The sequence below is a fragment of the Microcebus murinus genome, chromosome 15 (genome assembly GCF_040939455.1).
Source record: "Microcebus murinus isolate Inina chromosome 15, M.murinus_Inina_mat1.0, whole genome shotgun sequence".
Lineage (NCBI taxonomy): Eukaryota > Metazoa > Chordata > Mammalia > Primates > Cheirogaleidae > Microcebus > Microcebus murinus.
The window spans coordinates 25,582,121-25,605,967 of record NC_134118.1 but is presented as its reverse complement, the minus strand read 5'-3'; the positions used below and the strand labels follow the sequence as shown (position 1 = coordinate 25,605,967).

The 23,847-nt window shown below is 36.4% G+C and overlaps 2 non-coding genes across 2 annotated transcripts; one reads left to right on the top strand and one right to left on the bottom strand.

Annotated features, from left to right (window-relative positions):
• Window positions 1-2,051: 2,051 nt before the first annotated feature.
• TRNAF-GAA (transfer RNA phenylalanine (anticodon GAA)) lies at window positions 2,052-2,124 on the bottom strand. Its single transcript has one exon. It is a non-coding gene; the product is annotated as a tRNA-Phe (tRNA).
• Window positions 2,125-16,239: 14,115 nt separating this feature from the next.
• TRNAV-AAC (transfer RNA valine (anticodon AAC)) lies at window positions 16,240-16,312 on the top strand. Its single transcript has one exon. It is a non-coding gene; the product is annotated as a tRNA-Val (tRNA).
• The last annotated feature ends 7,535 nt before the right edge of the window (window positions 16,313-23,847 follow it).

Below are 23,847 nucleotides of genomic sequence, written 5' to 3'. Positions count from 1 at the left end.
CCTCCCTTTACGTGTACCTGGGTTGTATTATTTCCTTTGCGTTTTTCGAATTTTCCTGCTGACTGGCACCTAATACATTTAACAGTTAAATGAATCAACAAGTAATGATTTTGTTAATTCTACATCTGACGCTGGCACGAGGAAGAAGTGTTGGGATTCTAGTGTACTCTAAAAGCATTCGACGGTTGCCGACTCAAGTACCAACAGGTGCTTGGATGTTTTATTCTTCTAGTCGTAAAGAACTCGTATCCTAGATTTCAAGAGCTAGGGCTTATAATTGTTCAAAACACATAAAGGGAAACTATCTAGTACGGCTTCTGCAGGTACCGGTCCTCTTCCCAGAACTACATTCTGGCTTTTGAGGATCCTCTTGCACGCTCCAACACGTGTTTATAGGCCCCTAAGGTCCACGTGTCAAGCCATTGCGAGAGAATGAGCTTGTTTTATGTGACTTCAACACTGAAAGGATTACCCTTTTTCCTTCTTCGGACAAAAGGGTGACTAATCTCCCTGACTTTCCTGAACTCTGCTCTGAGGTTTATGGGCAGGTAGAGCTCTTCAACAGGACACGCCTGAGCACTGACTCTTCCGTTTGTGAACAAAACCAAACACTATGGAGGGAAATCTTGCACCAGACTAGAAAAATCAGCACCTTTCCTGCTGGTAAAACCTAAGATTTAGATTTATTCTCCTCAACCCACTCCCACTTTGAATTGTGTGTTCTGGTAGAGTGAAGGTCCGGGATCCCAAAACGGTATTATTCTTTACCCTGCCTTAAATGAAATATTTTGTATCAACGTTACCAGCAGTAATTCCAGACCAAAAGAAGGGCTCAATAAAAATTCTTTTGTCCTTCCTTAACGGTACACAATGGTATAAAATAAGCAAATCTCTATCTCAGATCCCAACTACCCCCATATCCTCCATGGACACTACCGAAGTTCTCACTTTCTTATCTTATCTTACCCAAAATATTCTATGCACAATCAAGCATTTCTTCAATATAGCCATTGTTGGCAGTGCACAACAGAACATCTGCCACAATATCTTTGTAAGATAATTTCAAAATATTTGTTATATTCTAGACTAGATTATTTTAATCATCTAACAGTGCCTCAGGAAAAAATATAAAATATCAAATTAATATTAACTAACAATGATCTTTCTTTCTTCTTTCTTTTTTCTCCTCCCTCCCTCCCTCCCTCCCTCCCTCCCTCCCTCCCTCCCTCCCTCCCTCCCTTCCTTCCTTCCTTCCTTCCTTCCTTCCTTCCTTCCTTCCTTCCTTCCTTCCTTCCTTCCTTCCTTCTGTTATTGGAGACAGAGGTAATCTCACAAAATTGGCCAGGTTGGCCTCCAGCTCCTTAGTTCAAGTGATCCTCGGGCATCTGTTTCTCGAGCAGCTGAGACTTACAGGTGGGTGAAACTTTGCTTGGCTTATTTTATTTTACAGTATATATGTGTTTAGGGTGTGTGAGTGTGTGTAATCACATATAATCTTAATACTACTAAATTTGATTTATTTTTAAGATGCCATCTCTTTGCTTCTCTGCACAGTAAAATGACAAGCCGGGCACAGGAACTGTCCCTGCAACGGACTGAAAATGACTAAAATGCTGTATAAAATAAGCAAAACTTCTTATAAGATTCAAAGTGCTGACAATAATATAAGGATGTATCAGACCAAATTCTAAGTGAATTCAGAAACAGAGGAAGTTAAATGGAGTATTGAAAATGCTTATGCCCTGATTCTTATATATGCATTTAATAACATCTAAGTACACACTAAAAAAAGACAGTGAATAAGTTTTATTTCTTTTCCTCAAGGAATTACTGGAAGCTGTAGAGGAACTTAGTGTATAGACGTGGAAGTGTATTTTGTGAAAAGATTTACAGAATCCTATTTCATGATAAGGGTAAGTACATATAGCCCCTTGTCATATAAATGGTACTGTGCACTCAAATACTTGCATATGACAGACATTTGGTACTGGATCTATATTTCGGTTTACACAGCCAAGAAGTGAACTCGTGCAAAACGCGAAGTAGGCACCTGCCGAAACCCGGGATTGAACCAGGGACCTTTAGATCTTCAGTCTAACGCTCTCCCAACTGAGCTATTTCGGCCAGTGTCAGCCCATGTGGTTTTTGTCAGTTCCCCTCAAATAGTGTTTTTTGAGACAGAGTCTCACTCTCTCGCCAGGCTAGAGTGCCGTGGTGTCCCCCTAGCTCACAGCAACCTCCAACTTCTGGCTCAAGCGATCCCCCTGTCTTAGCCTCCCGGGTAACTGGGACTACAAGCACGCGCCACCATGCCCCGCTAATTTTTTCTATCTTTAATTTGGCTAATTTATTTCTATTTTTGGTAGAGACGGGATCTCACTCTTGCTCGGCTGGTCTCTAACTCCTGAGCTGGAGCAATCCTCCCGCCTCGGCCTCCCAGAGTGCTAGGATTACAGGCGTGAGCCACTGCGCCGGCCCGAATAGTCTTAATCTAACTAGTTTCCTTTTTGGATGTTGCATTTGAGAGAAAGTAAGAAAACATGTGGTTCCTAAGGCTATGAGTTGGGTAGGCTTAAGGATTTGGTGGTTCAAAGCTTCCTGCTGAAAGGGAAGACTTCCTAGAATTCAAGACACCATCTGGGATGATTTCTAACTTGGCGCTCAACTATCTTTTATTCTTTCGATTGTTCTCCTCTATTCTATTAAAGTACGGTAAGTTACATAAAGTACATAAATCTTAAGTGTACAGCTTGATGAACTTTGCAAGTTTACATTCCTATTTGGTAATACATCATTAGCTCTCTCCTGCTCCCTTTCAGTTTGCACCCTTCTAAAGTTAATCACTGTCCTGAACTCTTTCAGGTAAGTATTGCCTTTTTTTTTTTTCCCCACTTCATATACATTGATTCAAATGGAATCTCACTTTTATGTCTGGCTTCTTTTGCTCAATATTGTCTTTGAAATTCATCTATATTTTTACCTGGAAAAGCAGTTTGTTCCTTTTTATCAGCTTATATTTTACAGATATACCACAATTTACTTATTCATTCTAGTATTGGTAGGTATTTGAACTGTTTCAAATTGGGGATTAATATAAAAAGCACTGACCCGAACCTTCTTGTACATGGATTTAGGTGAACATAAGCATTCATTTATCAGATAGCGGATGGATGGATAGATAGATAGATACATAGATAGATGGATAGATGGAATTGCTGGGTCATGGGATATATATATGTTTAACTTTATTTTACACTACAAAACAGTTTTCCAAAATGAATGTGCCAGTTTACAGTACTGACAACAATGTATGGGCCTTCTGGTTGCTTCACAGCCTAGCAAGAACTTGATATTGTCAGTCATTTTCATTTTAGCCATTTGGTGTAGGATGTAGTGATAGCTCTTTGTGATTTTAAGTTGCATTTTTGATGATTAATGATATTTTATACCTTTCCATATATATTTTTTTCATTTAAAAAATTGGATTGGGCAAGGTGCTGTGGCTAAATGCCTATAATACCAGAACTTTGGCAGGGCGAGGAGGGAGGATTATTCGAGGCCAGGAATTTGAGGCCAGTCTGGGCAACATAGTAAGATCTTGTCTCAACAAAATATTTAAAAAGGTTGGTGGCATGTTCCTGTAGTTTCAGCTACTTGGGAGGCTAAGACAGGAGGATCACTTGAGCCTAGGAGTTTGAGGCTGCAGTTAGCTATGATCGAACCACTGACTCTAGCTTGGCAATAGAGTAAAACTCTGTCTTAAAAAACTTATAAATAAATAAATTGGGTTGGTTGCCAGTCTCTCTTTATTGATTTGTAGGAGTTCCTTAGATATTGTGAATATAGTCCTTTGTCAGATATGTGTATTACAAATATCTTCTTCCAGTTTATGGAATGCCTTTAGTTCTCCTAACTTTGTAATTGGAAATTAAAAATTTTTTTCATCACCTCAGGCATTTATTATTTCTTTGTGTTAGGAACATTCCAATTCCACTCTTTTAGTTATTTTAAAGTATACCCTAACTTGTTGATTATAGTCACTTTATTGTGCTATCAAATATTGTTCATTTGATTTGTCTAACTATATTTTTGCACCCATTAACCATCTCCACTTTATCTGCCCCCTCACTCTTCCCAGCCTCTGGTAACCATCATTCAACTCTCCGTGTCCATGAGATTAATTGTTTTAATATTTAACTTCCACATATAAATGAGAACATGCTAGATTTGCCTTTCTGTGCTTGGCTCATTTGACTTAACATAATTTTCTACAGTGCCATCCATGTTGTTTCAAATGGTAGGATTTCATTCTTGTTTGTGGATATATAATATTCATTGTGTGTATGTATCACAATTTTTTTATCCATTCATCCTCTGATAGACACTGAGATTGATTCTGAATCTTGGCTATTGTTAATAGTGCTGCAATAAAAATGGGAGTGCAGATATCTTTTTATATACTGATTTCCTTTTTTTTGGATATATACCTAGCAGCGGCAGGATTGCTGCGACATGTGATAGTTCTATTTATAGTTTTTTGAGGAGCCCCACACTGTTCTCCATAGGGGTTGCACTAATTTACATTCCCACCAACAGTGTACAAGGGTTCCCCTTTCTCCACATCCTTGCCAGCATTTGTTATTGCCTGTCTTTTTGATAAAAGCCATTTAACTGGGGTGAGATGATATCTCATTGTAGTTTTGATTTGCGTTTCTCTGATGTTGAGCATTTTTCATATATCTGTAGCCCATTTATATGTCTGTATGTATTTCTTTCTGTCTATTCAGATCCTTTGAGGTTTTAAATTTTAATGAAAGTCCAACTCATAATTTATCAATCTTTATGGTTAGTGTTTTCTGTATTCTGTTGCAGAAATATTTGCCTAAACCAAGAGCATAAAGCCATTCTCTTCTGTTTTTCTCTAGAAGCTTTATTGTTTTACTTTAACAGTTAAGTCTATGTTCCCTTTTGAATATATATATGATGTGAGATGGAGATCTAATTCATTTTTCCCATAAGATTTCAATTGACCCAGCATTATTTATTAAAAAGTCAATTGTTTCCCCACTGAACTAAAATGTCTACTTTGTCATAAAACGGTATGTGTGTGTGGTTGGTTTTTTTTCTTTTCTAAAGTCTATTCTGTCCAATTGGTCTATGTGTCTGTCTTTAAACCAATACCACACTTAATTTCCATAGCTTTAAAATAAGTAATAATACCTGATAATAAAGGGCCTCAGTATTATTTTTCTTACTCCAGATTGCTTTGGCTATTCTGGAATTTTAAAAATTACTGTTTCCATATAAATTTTAGAAGCAACTGTCAATCTCTAGCCACCCCCCAAAAAAATCCCTGCTAATATTTTGTTTGTAGTTGCATGGAATCTATAGATCAATATGGGGAGAACTGACATATGAGTAAGATTGAATATTCTTGCCAGGATCATTTTTTCATTCATTTAGGTAGGTCTTCTTTAATTTCTTTCAACAATGTTTGGTAGTTTTCAGTGTCAAAGTGTTAACTGAAAAGATTAACTTCTCTGTATTTGATGTTTGTAAATGGTAATTCTTTCTAAATCTAATTTTCTAATTGTTATTGTTAGTGTAGACATGCTGTTTATTTTTGTATATCCACTTTACTGTACATTTATTAAATGTACTTATTAATGCTAATTGTTTTTGATAATTTGGATTTTTACATATGCAATCATGTCATATGTAGTTAATGGTGATTTTACTTCTTTCTTTCTAGTTTTTACACTCTTTCTTTTCTTGCCTCATTCCACGGTTTAGACCCTTCAGCACAGTGCTGAATAGAGGTTGTGATAGTGGACACCCCTGTCTTGCTCCTAATCTCAACAAAAAAGATTTCAATATTTCACTCTTGAGTATAAGATTAACTGTAAGGTTTTTTTCTGGATAACCTCTATTAGATGGAAGAAGATATATTTTTTCCCTAGTTTGCATGAACTGGAATTATAAATAGGATTTGAACTTTAATAAATTATTTTCTGCATCTATTGAGATGTATGTAATTTTTCTTTTCTAGTGTTTAGTGTGGTAAACTATACTAATTTTTATATATTAAACCAATCTTATATTAATAGAATAATCTCCATGTAGTCATAATAGATTATTCTTAAAATATGTGGTTCTATTTCATTTGATAATACCTTATTTAGGATTTTTCATCTACTTTCCTGAGATATATTGACCTGTAGTTTTCTTATTTTGTAATGTCATACTCAGGTTTTGTTTATTTGTTTTTGTTTTAGGCCCCCAGCTTTGCATGGACCTACTCAGGTTTTAATATCAGTATCATACTAACTTCATTAAATCACCTGAGAATCTTTCTTTCTTTTCATATTATCTGGAAGACTTTGTGTACAATTTGTACTATTTCTTTCTTAAATATTTGGAAGAATTCACCAAGGAATCTATGTAGACCTAAAGTTTCTTTGTAGGAAAATGTCAAAATTAGAGATTTCATATCTTTAACGAATGAATATAAGACAGATCAGATTTCCTATTTTTTCATGTGTCAGCTATGACAAATTGTGTTTTTCATGTAAATTTCATCTAAATTGTTAACTTCATTGCCATAAAAGTGTGAATAATACAATCTTACCTTTTTTGTTCTAATATTGGTAATTTACATTTTTCCATTTTATTGTTTACTTATAATTTATTAATTCTATTCATCTTTCAGAGAACTTTTTTGTTTTATTGATTTTTCAATTTTACATTTGTTTTCATTTTAATGGATTTCTGCTCTTATTTTTAGTATTTCCTTTCTTTTACTTTCTTAGGATTAATTTGCTCTTCTTTATCTAGCTTCTTGAAATGGAAAGTTAAATATTTGATTTTCAAGCTTTGTTTTTGAAACAGACTCTCACTCTGTTGCCCTGGCTAGAGTGCTCTGGCCTAGCACACAGCAGCAACCTCAAACTCCTCTGCTCAAGGGATCCTACTGCCTCAGTCTTCTGACTAGTTGGCACTACAGGCATGTACCACCATGCCCGGCTAATTTTTTATATATATAATTTTAGTTGTCCAGCTAATTTATTTCCCTTTTTTTTTTTTTGTAGTAGAAACGGGGTCTCGCTCTTGCTCAGGCTGGTCTCCAATTCCTGAGCTCAAATCATCCTCCCACCTCAGCCTCCTAGACTGCTAGGATTACAGGTGTGAGACACCAGGCGAGGCCTTTTCTTTTTAACATACACATTTAGAGACATAAATTTTCCTCTCAGCATTGTTTTAACAACATCCCACAACTTTTAGTGTCATAATTTCATTATCATTCAGTTCTACATATTTTCATTTTCCATTTGATTATTTATTTGTTTACTAAGGGTTACTTAGAAATCTGTTCACTGCTTAATTTCCAAACATTTGGAGCTTTTCTGGATAAGTATTTTCATTGCTTTATAATTTAATTGCATTATGATATGAGAGTATAGTCTACATAATTTAAACCTTTGGAAATCTGTTGAAATTTGATTTATGGCTCAACATATGGTCTATCTTGATACATGTTTCATGTGCATTTGTAAATAGCTGACATTTTGCCATTGTTTTATGTGTTGTTTCAGGTATCTCAATTAGGTCAGGTTCACTAATTATGCTGCTTAAATCTTCACATCTTTATTATCTTTAGTTTGTTCCTGTTTCTTGAATTTTCCTGAGCATTTTGTTTTTTGAGAGCCTACCAGATGTCTGTCTCTTCAGCTCTGGAAGCATGGGAATACAGCTCTGTCCCTCAAATATTTTGAGCTTTTTAGTCTCCAGTCTCCCACAGTTCAAATTAGGCAAATGACTTGAAAGTGAGACCAGCTGTGTATATGTGGTAGCTGCCTTTCTCTACTGGGACTTTGTATTTCAACACAGTAAGATTTTTTTTTTTTTGAGACAGCGTCTCACTCTGTTGCCCTGGCTAGAGTGAGTGCCATGACATCAGCCTAGCTCACAGCAACCTCAAACTCCTGGGCTCAAGCAATCCTCCTGCCTCAGCCTCCCGAGTAGCTGGGACTACAGGCATGTGCCACCATGCCCGGCTAATTTTTTCTATATGTATTACTTGGCCAATTAATTTCTTCCTATTTATAGTAGAGATGGGGTCTCGCTCTTGCTCAGGCTGGTTTCAAACTCCTGAGCTCGAGCAATCCTCCCGCCTCGGCCTCCCAGAGTGCTAGGATTACAGGCGTGAGCCACCGCGCCCGGCCAACACAGTAAGATTTTATTCAATCTTTAGAAGCCTTAGGCCAAACTCCCTAGGTACCATGTATAGTCCCCAAATCCACCAACTGTCTCTCAGGAAAATTAATCTTATTTGGGGCTCCTCTAGTTTCTAATCTGTCATGTCAGCTCCTTTACCCAAGTCCTTACTGATTTGCTCTTTGTTCCAGTAGTCCTTCTACATGAGCCAAGCCAATCTCAGTATATTACAAAGCAGAACCAAAAATCCAATGATTGTCAGCTCACTACAGAAGGATTCCCCATTATCTGGAATTCCAATTCATACACTCATCATTATTTCCATAACACTCCAGTGTCTTTAATGAGAGTTCCTGTTGTCCACATCTTTTCTGGCCTTTGGTGTTGTCAGTGTTCTCGATTTTGGCCATTCTAATGGGTATGTAGTGGTATTTCACTGTTTTTAATTTGCATTTCCCTGAACATATGATGTGAAACATCATTCCACATGCTTATTTTCCATCTGTATAACTTCTCTGATGAGGTGACTGTTAAAGTCTTTGGCACATTTTTTGATTGGGTTGTGTTCTTACTGCTGAGTTTTAAAGAGTTCTTTGTATATTCTGAATAACAGTACTTTATCTGATATGTCCCTTCCAAATATCGTCTCAGTCTGTGGCTTGTCTTTTCATTCTCTTGATTTTCTTTTTTAATCTCTAGTATTTCTTTTTAGTTCTTCTTAGAAAGTTCATCTCTCTGCTTACATTGCCCATTTCTTCTTGAATGCTGTCTACTTTATCCATTAGAGCCCTTAGCTTATTACACATAGTTGTTTCAAATTCCTGGTCAAATAATTCCAACATCCCTGCTATATCTGAGTCTGGTTCTCTTTCTTCAAACTGTGTATTTTGCCTTTTAGTATGTCTATTTTTTTTTTCTTCATGGCCAAACATGCTATACTGGATAAAAGAGACTATTATAAATAGGCCTTTAGTAATATGGTGGTAAGGGGTAGGGAAAAGAAAAGTGTTCTACAGTCCTATGAGTAAGTTTCAGTATTTTAGTGACCCTATGACATGACCCGATTACAGGACAGGGAATGACACAGAACATAAAATAACGACACAGACACACATGGACATGACAATGACTCGAGTGACCAATGCACCGGTCGCTTTATTTTTATACCCCTCACAGCCAAAGTTAGTTCCTTGTACATGAACAACTGAGCATAGCAGTGATATCAGTCAATTCCGTAGTTGTTTCAAAAGGGAACAATTTCCCATGGTCTCAGACCTCAAAATGGTTACTAAAGTTAAGGTGCTGGACAGAGCTCAAAAGCCAAGGCCGAGATAGGCAACATAAAACAATGCAGCCATTTAAAGTGTTTCTTGGTCTCAATCCCAGACATCAGCTCCTTCCTGGCCCCCATAGCTGTGCCTGTTTTAGGTCGCCCCCCTCCATGGGGAGTCTTACCTGTCATTGACTACCAACCATCAATCAGGGCCGGTTCTTGGGAGAGTTCTTTTTGTTCTTAGTCTCATGCCCTCCAGACTCCCACCACGGGGGCCCTCCCTGTGGGAGTTGGGAGCATTTGCTTGTGTGCAACAACTCAGGCCTCTTATAAAGTCACAAGGCAGCATCTGCGTCTGAAAAAAATGCTGACTACTGCTGCGTCAGGCAGCACACGTACACTACAGACTATAGCGAATGATTAGTATAAGGCATAACACCAGAATCAGCCCCCAACAACCCTATGCTTCTACACTGTGAACTTGAAACATACTTCTCAGGTTTTTTCCCCCTTTTAAGTGGGACTAGATGGATAGAGTAGGCTGGAGTTGGTTATTTCCCTTTCCCCAAGTCATTCAGGCTCTGATAAAACTCCAGCAGATTAGGCTCTGGTTAAATAGTTTCTCCTGAGGGAGAAAAACAGACCTTGTTAAGAAAAATAGAATGTTCTGGCATATTTAAAAAATATTCTTTTTTCCCCCCTCCCTTACCAGAAGCAGAGGGGATTTTTCTCTCATATTCACTTTGAGAATCAGGTTGAGTTCTTGAGGTCAAATTCACAAAATTGTGGGGCCCAGATAACTGGATCCTGGAGATTTTTTTCTCTCATACTGGTCCACAGAAAGCCTCCAGCAATTAATTAAATACAGTTCAGGTTTCTCTACTCCAAAACTGGTTCACAAGGAGGCTTCTCTCTGGGTTCCTGGTCTGCTAAGTTGGGATTTGCCTGTCTGTATTGTATCTCTGTATACAATTTGCCTGTCTGTTTGTATCTCTGTATTTGCCTGTCTCTCCACTTTTGGGAGAAGTAATTTGCCCTGTGACTTCACTTCTCTGATGGATGTAAGAAGAGTTGTTGATTTTTTGGTTGAGCTTTTTACTTGTTTTTGAGATAGGCCATTTCTAGCTTCTTACATGCTGAATCAGATAATCAATGCATTTAAGTCTATAATTGTCTTTCCAAAAACTGTTTTAGCACCTATCCACAAATTTGGATATGTGTTGTACTTCATTATTTTTTAGTTCAAACTAGTTCTAATTTCCCTTGTAATTTGTCTTTGACCCATAGATTATTTAGGAATGTGATGTTAATCTCTCAACATTTGGAGATATTCTCGTTTGTTTTTGTTACTGATTTCTATTTTAATTCTATATTGATTAGATAAAATTGTATTACTTTTGTCCTTTGATATTTAGAGAGGTTTTCTTAATTGTCCATTTTTTGTGAATTTTCTATGTGCACTTAAAAGTGTATTTGACAGTTGTTTGGTATTGTGTCTTATACAAATCTAAGAGGTCAAGTTGTTTGGTTAAGAATATAGTTAAAATCTTTTCTATCCTTACTGATGTATTATTTATCTGCTTGTTCTGTTACTCAAGGGAGTATGTTAAAACATATAGCCACGAGTGTGGATTTCTCTATTTTTAGTTCCATCCATCAGATTTTATTAACTTTTAATTTTGAAGTAATCACAAATTTACAAGGAGTTACAAAGAAAGTAGAGAGAAGTCCCCTGTACCCTTAATCCAGTTTCCCCAATGATTGCTCTTATATAACTACAGTATACTATCAGACTATCAAAGCAAGGAATTTGACATTGCTACAAGGTATATGTACAGTTCTAGGTCATTTTCATTACATGTGTAGATTTGTGTAACTATCGATAGAAACTAGATACAAAATAATTCCATCACCACAAAAATCTCCCTCTGGTTGCTACTCCTTCCTTAGTCACACCCACTCTCCTCTCCCCTTGACAACTACTAATGTGTTCTTAATCTCTTGTAATTTTTCATTTTGAAAATGTTATATAAATAGAATCATACAGTAGTTGACCTTTTAAAATGGGCCTTTTTCATAGCCTAGTACTCTTGAGATCCATGCAATGGGTAATATTAATAGTGCCTGCCTTTTTACTATTAAGTAGTATTCCATGGTATGGATATACCAGTTTATTTAGCCATTCACCTTTTGAAAGACATTTTTGTAGTTTAAAATGTTTTGACATTACAGATAATGTTGCTATGAACAATTCTGTACATATTTTTGTGTGGACATAAGTTTTCATGTCATTTTTGATTTATATATTTTGAAACTATGTTATTAGATGCTTATATATTTATAATTATTATGTATCTTTTATAAAATGTCTCATCACTGTGAATACCCCTCTTTTATTGTTATGAAGTGTCTCTATGTTAATACCCCATGTATTAAATTCTGTATAATTTTATGTTAATATAGCCACACCAACTTTTTTTATGGTTAGCCTTTGTGTTTCATATTTTTCTATACCTTTTACTTTTCTAGACCATATACTTTAAATCCTTATATATATGCCCCATGGTATTTTTATGGTGGTAAAATATACATAATAGAAAATTTACTATTTTAATAATTTTAAGAGTACATTTCAATAAAATTAAGTACATTCACATTATGGAATCATCACCATTATCTACTTCCAAAACTTTTTAACATCCCAAACTGAAACTCTGTACCCAATAAACAACAACTTCCCTCCCCGACCCTTTGGCCATTGTTAACCACTCTCTGTCTCTATGAATTTTACTTTTCTGTATATCTAATACAAATGGATCATACAATATTTGTCCTGTTTGGCTTATTTTACTTACCATAATATTCTCCAGGTTCATTCATATTGTAGCATGTATCAGAATTTCATTCCTTTCTAAGGTTGAAAAATATTCCATTGTATGTTGAATCCATCTTTTGAGTATTGTGAATAATCCTCCCTGGACACTGGCATACAGGTATCTGTTTGAGCCCCTGCTTTCAATTCTTTTGGGTAAACACCTAGAAGTGGAATTGCTAGATCATATGGCAATATGTTTAATTTTTTCAGGAACTGCCATACTGTTTTCTACAGTGACTACACCATTTTATATTCCCACCAACAGTGCACAGGGATGTTAATTTTTCATATCTTCCCAGATATTTATTTGGCTTTTCATTTTCTTTCTTTCTTTTTTCTAATAGCCATCCTAAGGGATCTGAAGTGGTATCTCATTATGGTTTTGATTTGCATTTTTCTAGTGGTTCAAAAAATGGCTGCACATTTTCTCATGTGCTTGTTGGTTATTTATATATATTCTACGGAATAATGTCTATTCAAGTGTTTTGCCCAATTCACATTGGGTTGTTTTATTTTTGAGTTGTAGAAGTTCTTTTTTTATTCTGAATATGAATCCTTTATCAGACATATGCTTTATAAATATTTTCTTCCATTCCATGGGTTGTCTTTTCACTCTCTTGACTGTATCCTAGAATATATACAAGTTTTTAATTTAAGTCTGATTCATCTATATTTGTTGTTGTTGTCTGTGCTTTTGGTGTGATATTCAAGAAATCATTGCTAAATTTAATATCATAAAGATTTCCCCCAATATTTTCCTTTAGTAGTTTTATGGTTTTAGCTCTTATAGTTAGGTCTTTGATCTATTTTGAGTTATTTTTTATATGTGTCATAAGATACACATCCAAGTTCATTCTTTTGCATGAATCCAGTTTTTTCAGCACCATTTGTTCAAAAGTCTGTCCTTTCTCCATTTGAATGGTCTTGACACCCTTGTCACAGTTTAATTGACCATATATGGAGGAGTTTATTTTGGGCTCTCTATTCTATTCCATTGATCTATATGCCTTCCCTTATGCCAGTACCATAATATTTTGATTACTATAACTTTATGGTAAATTTGGAGATCAGGCAGTATGAAGCCTCCAAGTTTGTTCTTTTTCAAGAATAACTTGGCTACTTAGGATCCCTTGAGATTGAGTATGAATTTTAAGATAGTTTTTTCTATTTCTGTAAAAAAATCATTGAGATTTTGATAAGGTTTTCACTGAATCTGTAGATAGCTTTGGGTGGCATTAAATGTATACCTGAACACTAATGTCTTTTCATTTATTGGTGTCAATCTTTAATTTCTTTCAGTGACATTTTGTAGTTTTTAATGTATAAGTCTACCGCCTCCTTTTTTTTTTTTTTTTTTTTTTGAGACAGTCTCACTCTGTTCCCCGGGGCTAGAGTGCCTTGGCATCAGCCTAGCCCACAGCAACCTCGAACTCCTGGGTTCAGGCAATCCTCCTGCCTCATCCTCCTGAGTAGCTGGAACTACAGGCATGCGCCACCATGCCCGGCTAATTTTTTCTATATATTTTTAGTTGTCCAATTAATTTTTTTCTATTTTTAGTAGAGATGGGGGTCTCACTCTTGCTCAGGCTGGTTTCCAACTCCTGACCTTAAGCGATCCTCCTGCCTCGGCCTCCCAGAGTGCTAGGATTAGAGGCGTGAGTCACCACGCTAGGCAGTCTTCCTCCTCCTTGATTAAGTTTATTCCTAAGTATTTTTTGTTACTGATGCTATTGTAAATGGCTTTTTAAAAAATTTTCTTTTCAGGTTGTTTATTGATAGGATATAGAGACAAAAATAAGTTTTGTATCTTTCAATTTGGGTGAATTTGTTTATTGGCTGTAACTTTTCTTTTGTAGAATCTTTAGTATTTTTTTTATATAAGATCATGTCATCTGTGACAGAGATAATTTTACCTCTTCCTTTCCAATTTGGATGCTTTTTAACATTTTTTTCTTGCTTTCTTGATGTAGCTATTAATAGAACTGACAATATTATGCTAAGTAGAATGGTGAAAGTAGGCATCCATGTCTTGTTCCTAATCTTAGAGAAAAAACTTGCAGTCTTTCACTATTGAATATTTTCATAAATGGCCTTTAACAGATTGAGGAAGTTTTCTTCTATTTCCAGTTTACTAAGTGTTTTTATCATGAAAAAGTGTTGAAGTTTGTCAAATTTTTTTTGCATCAACTCAAATGGTTAATGTGTTTTTTCTTTCATTCAGTTAATGTGGTGTATATTACATTAACTGATTTTTATATGCTGAATCATATGTGTATAATCCTTTTACTATGTTGCCAAATCCAGTTTGCTGGTATTTTGTTGAGAAATTTTGTGTCAATATTCATAAGAGATATTGGTCTGTGTGGCTCAAGCTTTCTTTTCTTGTAATGGCTTTTGGTTTTAGTATCATAGTAATGCTGACCTCATAGAATGAATTAGAAATTGTTCCCTCCTGTTCAGCTTTCTGAACGAGTGTGTACTTAATCCTTATTGCATAATTATTCTTTAAATGTTTGGTGGAATTCACAGTGAGGCCATCTGGTTCAGGGCTTCTTTTCTGGACAGTTTTTTTTATTGCTACTTCAATATCATTGCTACTTATAGGTTTATTCAGATTTCTAATTATTGATTCAGTCTTAGAAGATTGTGTTTCTAGGATTTTTTCCATTTCATCTAAGTTATACAATTTGCTGGCATATAATTGTTAGTATTCTCTTATAATCCTTTATATTTCTGTAAAATTGGTAGTGATGTCCCCACTCATTTCTAATTTTAGTCCTTTGAATTTCCTTTCTTTTCTTTTCCTTAGTCAATCTAACTAAATGTTTGTCAATGTCGCTGAACTTTTAAAGAACAAACTTTTGACTTTCTTAATTTTCTATTCATATATTGTTTCTGTTAATATATTGCCTGCCTTTTCTAAGACATCCTGCCCTGTGGATTACCTTGGCACTTACTAGCCAAGCCCACAATTGCATAAGCCAAATACTTCAATAAATCAGTCTTTCCTTCCCTCCCGTTCTCTCTCTCTCTCTCTCTCTCTCTCACACACACACACACACATATTTATCCTGATTGTTCTATGCAAAATACACACACCCGGAAAACCAAAGAGCATCCCCATTTCTTTTCCAGTCCCTACCCACTCTCCCCAAAGGGAATAAATATTGTGACTTATAACAACAATAGGGAATATGTAATTTAAATCAAATTTAAATAAGTGGAGCCACAGAGTACATCCTTGTGTCAGGTTTCTTTTGGTAAACATCAACATGTCTGTAAGATTCATCCATATACTTATAGATTGTTTTTTCTTGTTGCAATAAATTATTTTATGCGAATTTATTAATGAATCTATTGGCAGCGGTCCCCAACATTTTTGGCGGGTTTCATGGAAGACAATTTTTCCACTGAGGGTGGGTTTGGGAGGAGGAGCTCAGGCGGTGATGCTCGCTCGCTCGCTCGCTGCTCACCTCCTGCTCTGCCGCCAAGTTCCTAAAGTTTCATGGAAGACAATTTTTTCCACGGATGGAGGAGATGGAGAGGGGTGGGGAGCTCAGGAGGTGACTCACGGCCCGGTTCCTAACAGGCCACTGACGGTACCAGGCCGCAGCAGGGTGTTGGGCACCGCAGTGTTGATGGGTACTTGGGAAGTTTCCAGTTTTTTCTTTTAGTATTATGAATAGTTTGGTCATTCTAGTAAATATATTTGGTAAACATAAACTTGGTGAAATTTGGTACTAATCTGTTTTAAGCAAATACCAACTATCAGATGTGGTACTTTGTATGTTAATAAATGGAAAGTCGGAAAGATACAAAAGGCCTACCAACAACAAAAATAGTAGAAAGTATACAGATATAGACACCAATGGCATCTGTTTCCGTAGTGTAGTGGTTATCACATTCGCCTAACACGCGAAAGGTCCCTGGTTCGAAACCAGGCGGAAACATGCTGTTACGTTTTAACGGCATTTCTGCGAATCTCCATTTGAACCAGATAGAATCTGTGTATCTTCACACACCTAAGCTGCAGGAAGTCATGTTCTCCCTTCTTTGTCTTGAGCCACCTCTGGGCGCTCTAGCACGTAGAAGTTCCATTTAAAGCTCTGCGCTGGCCTGTGTACTCTGGGGCCTGGATGGTGCCAAGCTGGCAGGAGACTATGGTGCAGGTTCCTTCCTGTGCCGCGCAGGTAAGATTGGCTTCCTTGAAACGTTAAGAGCCAGATGTATGGGTTTTCCACAAAAAGAGTTTCTTCAGGGATTTCTGAGAGGGAATAGAGTTCCGCTTTGAGCCCCCTGGGGAACTGGACATTCTATTGTCTTACCTTTACTCCTAAGCACAGAGAGAAATTCTCACAAACTAGGTAAATGGCAATCTCATGTGAGTATGTCGACCAAAACTTAGAAGCTGTCAAGGGTTTAAAAAAAATTAGATCCTGGCCTTGATATCTGAATTATTAGCATGATGCACTAATCTACTGAACTGATGAGTAACCAAGAAACTATTAATCATTTCTTTTCTCTTTTAAACTTAAGTGTGTGCTAAACCAACATTGTCACAAAACAGTTTTCACTTTCTATATCTGCTTCCATAATCCACCTGTCGCACCTCACTCATTTTTTTCAGTAAACTGTCTGACCAAACGGTTGTAAATTACTTGCTTTAACAATGATACTAAAGAATAAAAACAAAAACTTTGCGTGAGTAAAGAAAACTTGGTATAAAGAAGAATGCCTGAGCTCATTCTTATATATTTTTGAAAAATAGGGGGAAAAGTCCTCTCCCACCTGGTACCTATGCCTAAATGAAAAGAGAGACAAGCTCCCTGACTGAAAAAATCAACAATATTTAAAACCGAATTCTTAGACTTGAAGGAGGAAGTTTCTGTTGTTTCACTTCTCCAGATTTGGCCCAGATAATACACAGAGAATGTCTAGGGTGAGAAATTTCTTTCACATCCCTTAGGAAGACCTGCAGCTAATTAAAGCTGCTCCCTAAAGAGCCAGAATCAGACTGTGAACAGGTCACTATTGTCATGAATTTCCTGCTTTCTTTCTGGACATTTTTTAAAGTGTGCATACAATCTAATATAAATATATATTCTCTCTCACCCCATCCCCCATGGTGACATCCTAGACAATTTGTTCTGCACTTTGCTTTTTTCACCTAACAATATCTGTTTTAATTTTTTTATTTTTAATTTTTTTATTTCAGCATATTATAGGGGTATAGATTTTAAGGTTTCAATAAATGCCCATTCCCCCTAACAATATCTTTGTAGAGCTGCACAATAAGTACATAAAAATCCTCATTATGTTCTTCTAATTATATTACACAATTTCATTTTGTAGATGTGCCACAATTTAACAAAATTGTATTTTGAGAATAAATAACCTTTTCCTAAGCTTTCTATTACAAATAATGCTGCGGTGAATAATTTGAACATAATAATTTGTTGCATGTGTAGGCATGCTTTGCATTCTTATGAAAATGCACATCAAGGAATATATGCATTTGCAATGTTGATAGGTCCTGACAAATTGCCTTCTGTAGGAGCTGAGCAGTTTATTTCTTTGAGGTAAGCACAAGTGAACAGGATTTTGGCCACATTCAATATCACAATTCCAAAATACTAGATTCCTTGCTACAACTATGAAAAAAAAAAACAGGCAATCCATGAAGACGGTAGAAGAATGAGCAGCAAGAAATTCTTGTGATGTTGGAATGTTGAATTTTCATCAGAAGGCCATCACTTGCATATAATCCATTAACAGACCAAAATCTATGAACTGGATCGAAAGATCACACTATACAAACAAAAAAGCTCTTCGATCAACCTAGATTGCCATATGCCTAAGGCAAATATGACTCTTCTGCACTTATGTCAGGTACCCAGATCTCCCAGAAGACAAAAGATACAGTATTCTTGCCTTATCTGCATTTTCCCTTTGTATGGTTTCAGTTGCCCATAGTGAACTGTGGTCTGAAAATAATATTAATAAGATATTTGGAGGTGGGTATTCACATAACTTTTATTACAGTATATTGTTATAATTGTTCTATTTCATTATTAGTTATGGTCATTAATCACTTTCTGTGCCTATTTTATAAGTGAAACTTTATCATAGGTATGGATGTTTAGGAAAAAAACAGTATATATGGAGTTTAGTAATATCTTTGGTCTCAGGCATCCACTGGGGGGATTTAGAACATATTCCCCACCAGTAAGAAGACTACTGATTTAAAACTGTACTAACACTAACAAGGAAGACTTGATGACAAGCAGAGTCTCAATTAATGGGACATCCACTGTTGGTGTCTTGGGTTTTTTCTTGGTAGAGAATTACTGAGAAATTCACTGATCTTCTGCACATACAGAAGAATTTGTTATAAGATTATGCAAAATGGCTTTACCTACATTACTCTGAAACTCTAAAAATGACAGCAACACAAAATGTTACGACATTGTTGAAAATATTTTTATGTCATTAAAGGCAAAAAATGTTTGTGGTTTTTGTTTTCTTTTTTGAGACAAGGTCTCACTCTGATGCCTAGGCTGCCAGTGCAGTGGTAAGATAATAGCTCACTGTAGCCTTGAACTCCTGGTCTCAGGCACTATTCCTGTGTGATACTCCCACATAGCTGGACTACAGGCATGTGGTGCCATGCCTAGGTAAGTTGTCGTCTTCTTCTTCTTCTTCTTCTTCTTCTTCTTCTTTCTCCTTCTCCTTTTTTTTTTTTTTTTTTTTGGTAGAGACTAGAGACAGGGTCTTGAACTCCTGGCCTCAAGGGATCCTCCTGCCTCAGCCTTCCAAAGTGCAGGGATTACAGATGTGAGCCACCTGCCCAGCCAAAAAATATTTATTAATAACAAAGAAGTCATTCACCTTAAAATTTTCTCTGCTCAAAATGCCTTCTTTCCTTCTTCATTACAAGTTTACTCATTATTTTAGATATACCTAAAAGGTCACCTTATCTTGAGACTTTTTGTTAGGCCAATGTCAGTTAAATGTCCTTCCTGTGTTTTGATTTGTCATGGTAAAAATTTTATAGGTATGCATTTGTATTATACATAGAATACAGGTAAGATCTTAGATCTTGCTGCATGGCCATTGAACAAGTATTTATTTATATCTGTATTGCTTTTTTGTGTAGTATACAGCAATCCTGTTTCTAGGAATGTTCCTCAGTGAAATTCCAGCTTAGCTCTGTAGTAGCTTCACCCAGATTAGTCATTATAGCAATTTGAATTAAAGAATTTAGGCAACCTGCATGTCTATCACTGGAATGGTTAAGCACTGCAGTGGCTATAAACTTCATACTATGCAGCAGTCACAACTAATGAAGCAGATTCATATGTATCAAGATGGGTAGATTTTTCAATGTCAAGTAAACTCTAACAAACAGATGAAATCTACAGCACAATATCAAAATGCAAAAATATGGAATATTTAAAACACAGAAATATGGAAAAAACTGATGAGTAAGACAACTGAATGACCAACTGAGTAAGACAACTGAATCGTGGGAAATTGTGTGAGGATAAGGAGCTGAATCAAGTGATCTGAAGCTTACCTCTTGGAAGACAGCTGGATACAGCTGTTGTTCTCTGCTCTCATGCTGGCCTGGAAGATAAGTGATCATTGGCTGTCCTCTCGCCTGGCCTCACTGTAACAGTCTCTTCTGGCCAAGCATTTCCCTGCCACAAAATACTGGTGGTCTTCAAGTTCTTTTTTGTGATATTGGTTTCTAAAACGTTGTTATTTGTAATTAAGAGGTGAATGTCTGGGTGCGTTGATAGGATAGTCTCTACAGCAGTTTTGAAATCAATTTTCTCCATATTCTGCCTGAAGTTTCCTGCCCTAGTGTTTATGAAAAATTTGAATCACCGGGCAAAAGCTTTCCTAGGTCTTAAGTCACAGAGTTTTGATATTGTTGGTTTTAATAAATGGAAAATATAAGGAAAGGAAAAATATACTGAAAATATGAAAATGGTCTAAAGGAAAAAACAAATTTCGCAATACTTAACATAGGACATCCAAGAAACATCTATTTTAATTTTCAGAGATAACTTTTGAGTTCACGGCAGTTTCCATAGTGTAGTGATTCTCACATTTCTCACATTTGCCATACCCTCAGCCTAAAAGTGGGCAGATATACCTCTTGTCAATATTGTTTTTACTTTTCTCTCTACTTCAGCTTCACCTCAGTTTACCTCTTTTCACCAAACTCAACCACAGTCAAGGGTGGCAATGCTGAAACTTGTCCCAAACAGGGTGTCACTCTGGGGCCGTAACTTTGGTCTCTATACCTGTGCTGCTTCTGACCAGGGTTAGTAGGCTGAGGCGCCATTTGCAGCACATGTCCCACCTGCCCAGTGGGCCTGGCCTCCCTTCACAATCTGGCAGATGTGAAGCTCTCCTGATTTAGGAAACAAAAAAGAGCTCCCTTTGAATCACAGTGGCACGCATTTTATTAAGCTCCTTGTCTTTTGATTATTGACTTTATATCACCTTAAGTGTTCTTTTCCAGATATTTGTATTGCAAATATCTTCTTCCTATTTGTGTCTAGAAAATACCTTAATAGTGTCTTGTGATAAAAATTCTTAATTTTCATGAAGTCCAATTTATGTTTAGTTATTTTTATGTCTCTCTAAGAAATCTTTGTTTCCTCAAGGTCACAGAAATATTCTATGCTTTTTTTTCCCATTAGCAACTTAATTATTTATCTTTCATTTTTAGGAGTAAGTGAAAAAGAACTGAACAGGCACTTCCAAAATAGAATATGTCAATGACCAATGAACACAACTTATGATATCAATACAAAATTTGCTTACTTGTATGTTTTAACCAGCAGCAACAACTACTGGACAAAAAACTTTAATAGTCTCTGGCAACTTTATTTTCTTGTGAGAAATCTTTTCAAAATCCTTCTGTGAAGGTTGTGTTTATCTAGGGGTGGAGATGTGGTTTGGGGTGGGTTGCAGATGAAGGAGATAGTAAGACAAGGTTTCTGCCCTTAGGATATTCAGGAGTATCTGTCCTGCAGAAGTGGCTGCTTAATCTGATACTCCTGACCACCACTCCCCACCTTCTCTTTCAGTTTCCTACATCTCTCCAACCCCATCCCCTCAAAGACCTCCAGAGACTTAGTTCTTACATGGGCTGATCTACATGTCTTCTGCTCCAGACATATTTTTACTCAGGGTCAGTGTGGGCCTGTGTCTCTCTGGGCCACTGGGCTGGGTATTGGAGTCAGATCCAGAGTTCCAGCCATAAGGTCCTGTTAGGAGCTGTCACTGCCAGGAGCTGTCCAGTGCTAATTGGAAAGCTCTTCTGCAGTGGATTGAATCCTTTATTAAAGGGATTTGTTCTGTAAAATTTGGATTCAGTTAAAAGGCTACACTCAAGGATCCAGAAGGCCACTTGTGGTCCCAAGGCCACAGGTTCACAACCCTGTCCTCAACCCTTCCTGGAGTTGCAATGACGCCTTTATGCACTGGATTTGTGGGGCTCGTGGTAGAATTTATTGGAATTGAGGAAAAAGAGAAAAATGATTTTAAGTTTTAGTTATTTAATGGTGTGAGTCTTATCTGACATTTGGCTAGAGAGAGTAACAATAAATCAATTTTTCTTTTGATTTTTTAAAAAATTTTATTCTCAAGCACCACATGTACTCACCGGCAAATTGGTGGGACATTTTCTGTTTTTGGATGTTATCCACTTTCTCCATTAGTGCTCTTTGCTTATTATTGTAGTTATTTTAATTTGTCAGTGTGATGATTTCAATATCTTTGCCATATCTGAGTCTGGTTCTGATGTATGGTTTGCCTTTAGACTGTTTCTTACCTTTTAGTATGTCTTATAATTTTTTATTGAAAGACAGACATGATGTATTGGATGAAAAGAACTAAGATAAGTAGGTCTTCATTGTGAGGTTTTGTTTATCTGGCTAAAAGTTAGGCTGTGTTTACATTTGCTGTAGCTGTAGGTGTCAGAGCCTACAGTTTCTTCTATTGTCCTTGTTTTTGTCTCTTCTGTTGTCTTTGGGGTTTTCCTAGAATCTCTTTCTTAATTAGAGTTTGAGCCTTGAATTGGTTTATCTATAATCCACTGTACACAGAAGCCTGATTGATGTAGTGATAAATTGTGGAACATACTGAGTATCATACATTGGACCAGTTAGTTGAAAAAAAATTTTAAAGACAAATGCATAGTAGCTCTCCTTGATAAGCAAACTAGTTCAGAAAGACAGTTGTGTATATAAATATATATTTCTTACAATGAGATAAATGTGAATTTAGTATTATTAAGTATGTTATAGTAAGGAGGAAGAAATCATCAGGTGTTTTTCCCCTAGGCCATGAAAAATGAGTAGAAATCTTTCATGTAGATAAGATGAAGAAAAGTATTCAGAGAAGAGCTGGAGAGTGTGTGACAACTAATACTTTTTTATCTGCATGGCCAAGTCTCTTCTCTGGCCTTTTAAAAAATTATTACTATTTTATATTTTGTAAACATAGGAGTCTCACTATGTTGCTCAGGCTGGTCTGATATTTCTGGGCAGAAGCCATACTTCCACTTTGGCCTTCCAAAGTGCCGGGCTTAAAGGCATGAGCTACCACACTGGCCTCTTCTCTGATCTTTGATCTTCACGTTCTTTAAGGAGAACTTGCAAGACAGAGAAAACTCTCTGTTAATGTTTATTTCTCAGAACCTAAGTTTAATCTTTAGTTTGCTAAAATAAAGAAATAAAATTAACTCTCACCCCAAGGGGTGAGAGTGAGGAAAGACAGAGTGTAAAGGGAGCAAAGACCTCCAAGATACCACCGGTAGAAAAAGAATACTGAAGGTAAATATATATATATTTATATTTTTATATTTAAAAATATTTATATTTATATTATTTTATATTATATATTTATATATATATATATATATTTTTTTTTTTTTTTTTGAGACAAAGTCTCACTCTGTTCCCCGGAGCTACAGTGCTGTGGTGTCAGCCTAGCTCATAGCAACTTCAAACTCCTGGGTTCAAGCAATCCTCCTGCCTCAGCCTCCTGAGTAGCTGGGACTACAGGCATGTGCCACCATGCCCGGCTAATTTTTTCTATATATTTTTAGTTGGCCAATTAATTTCTTTCTATTTTTAGTAGAGATGGGGTCTCAATCTTGCTCAGGCTGGTTTTGAACTCCTGACCTTGAGCAATCCTGTGGCCTTGGCCTCCCAGAGTGCTAGGATTGTAGGCATGAGCCACTGCACCCAGCTTGAAGGTAACAATTTATTCAGAGTCAGAAATTGATCTGGCTGCTAAAGAAACAAAAGCTTTGTCTCTCCCAAGGAGTTCATGATCCAGTACATAAGAGAGTTAAATTAAAGAGAAGACTGAAATAATGTAGCAAGTGCCTAACAGGACAGATAAGCCTGGAGAAGTGCATTTGATCCAAACTGTTGGAGATGGAGCTCCCACCATGCCATGA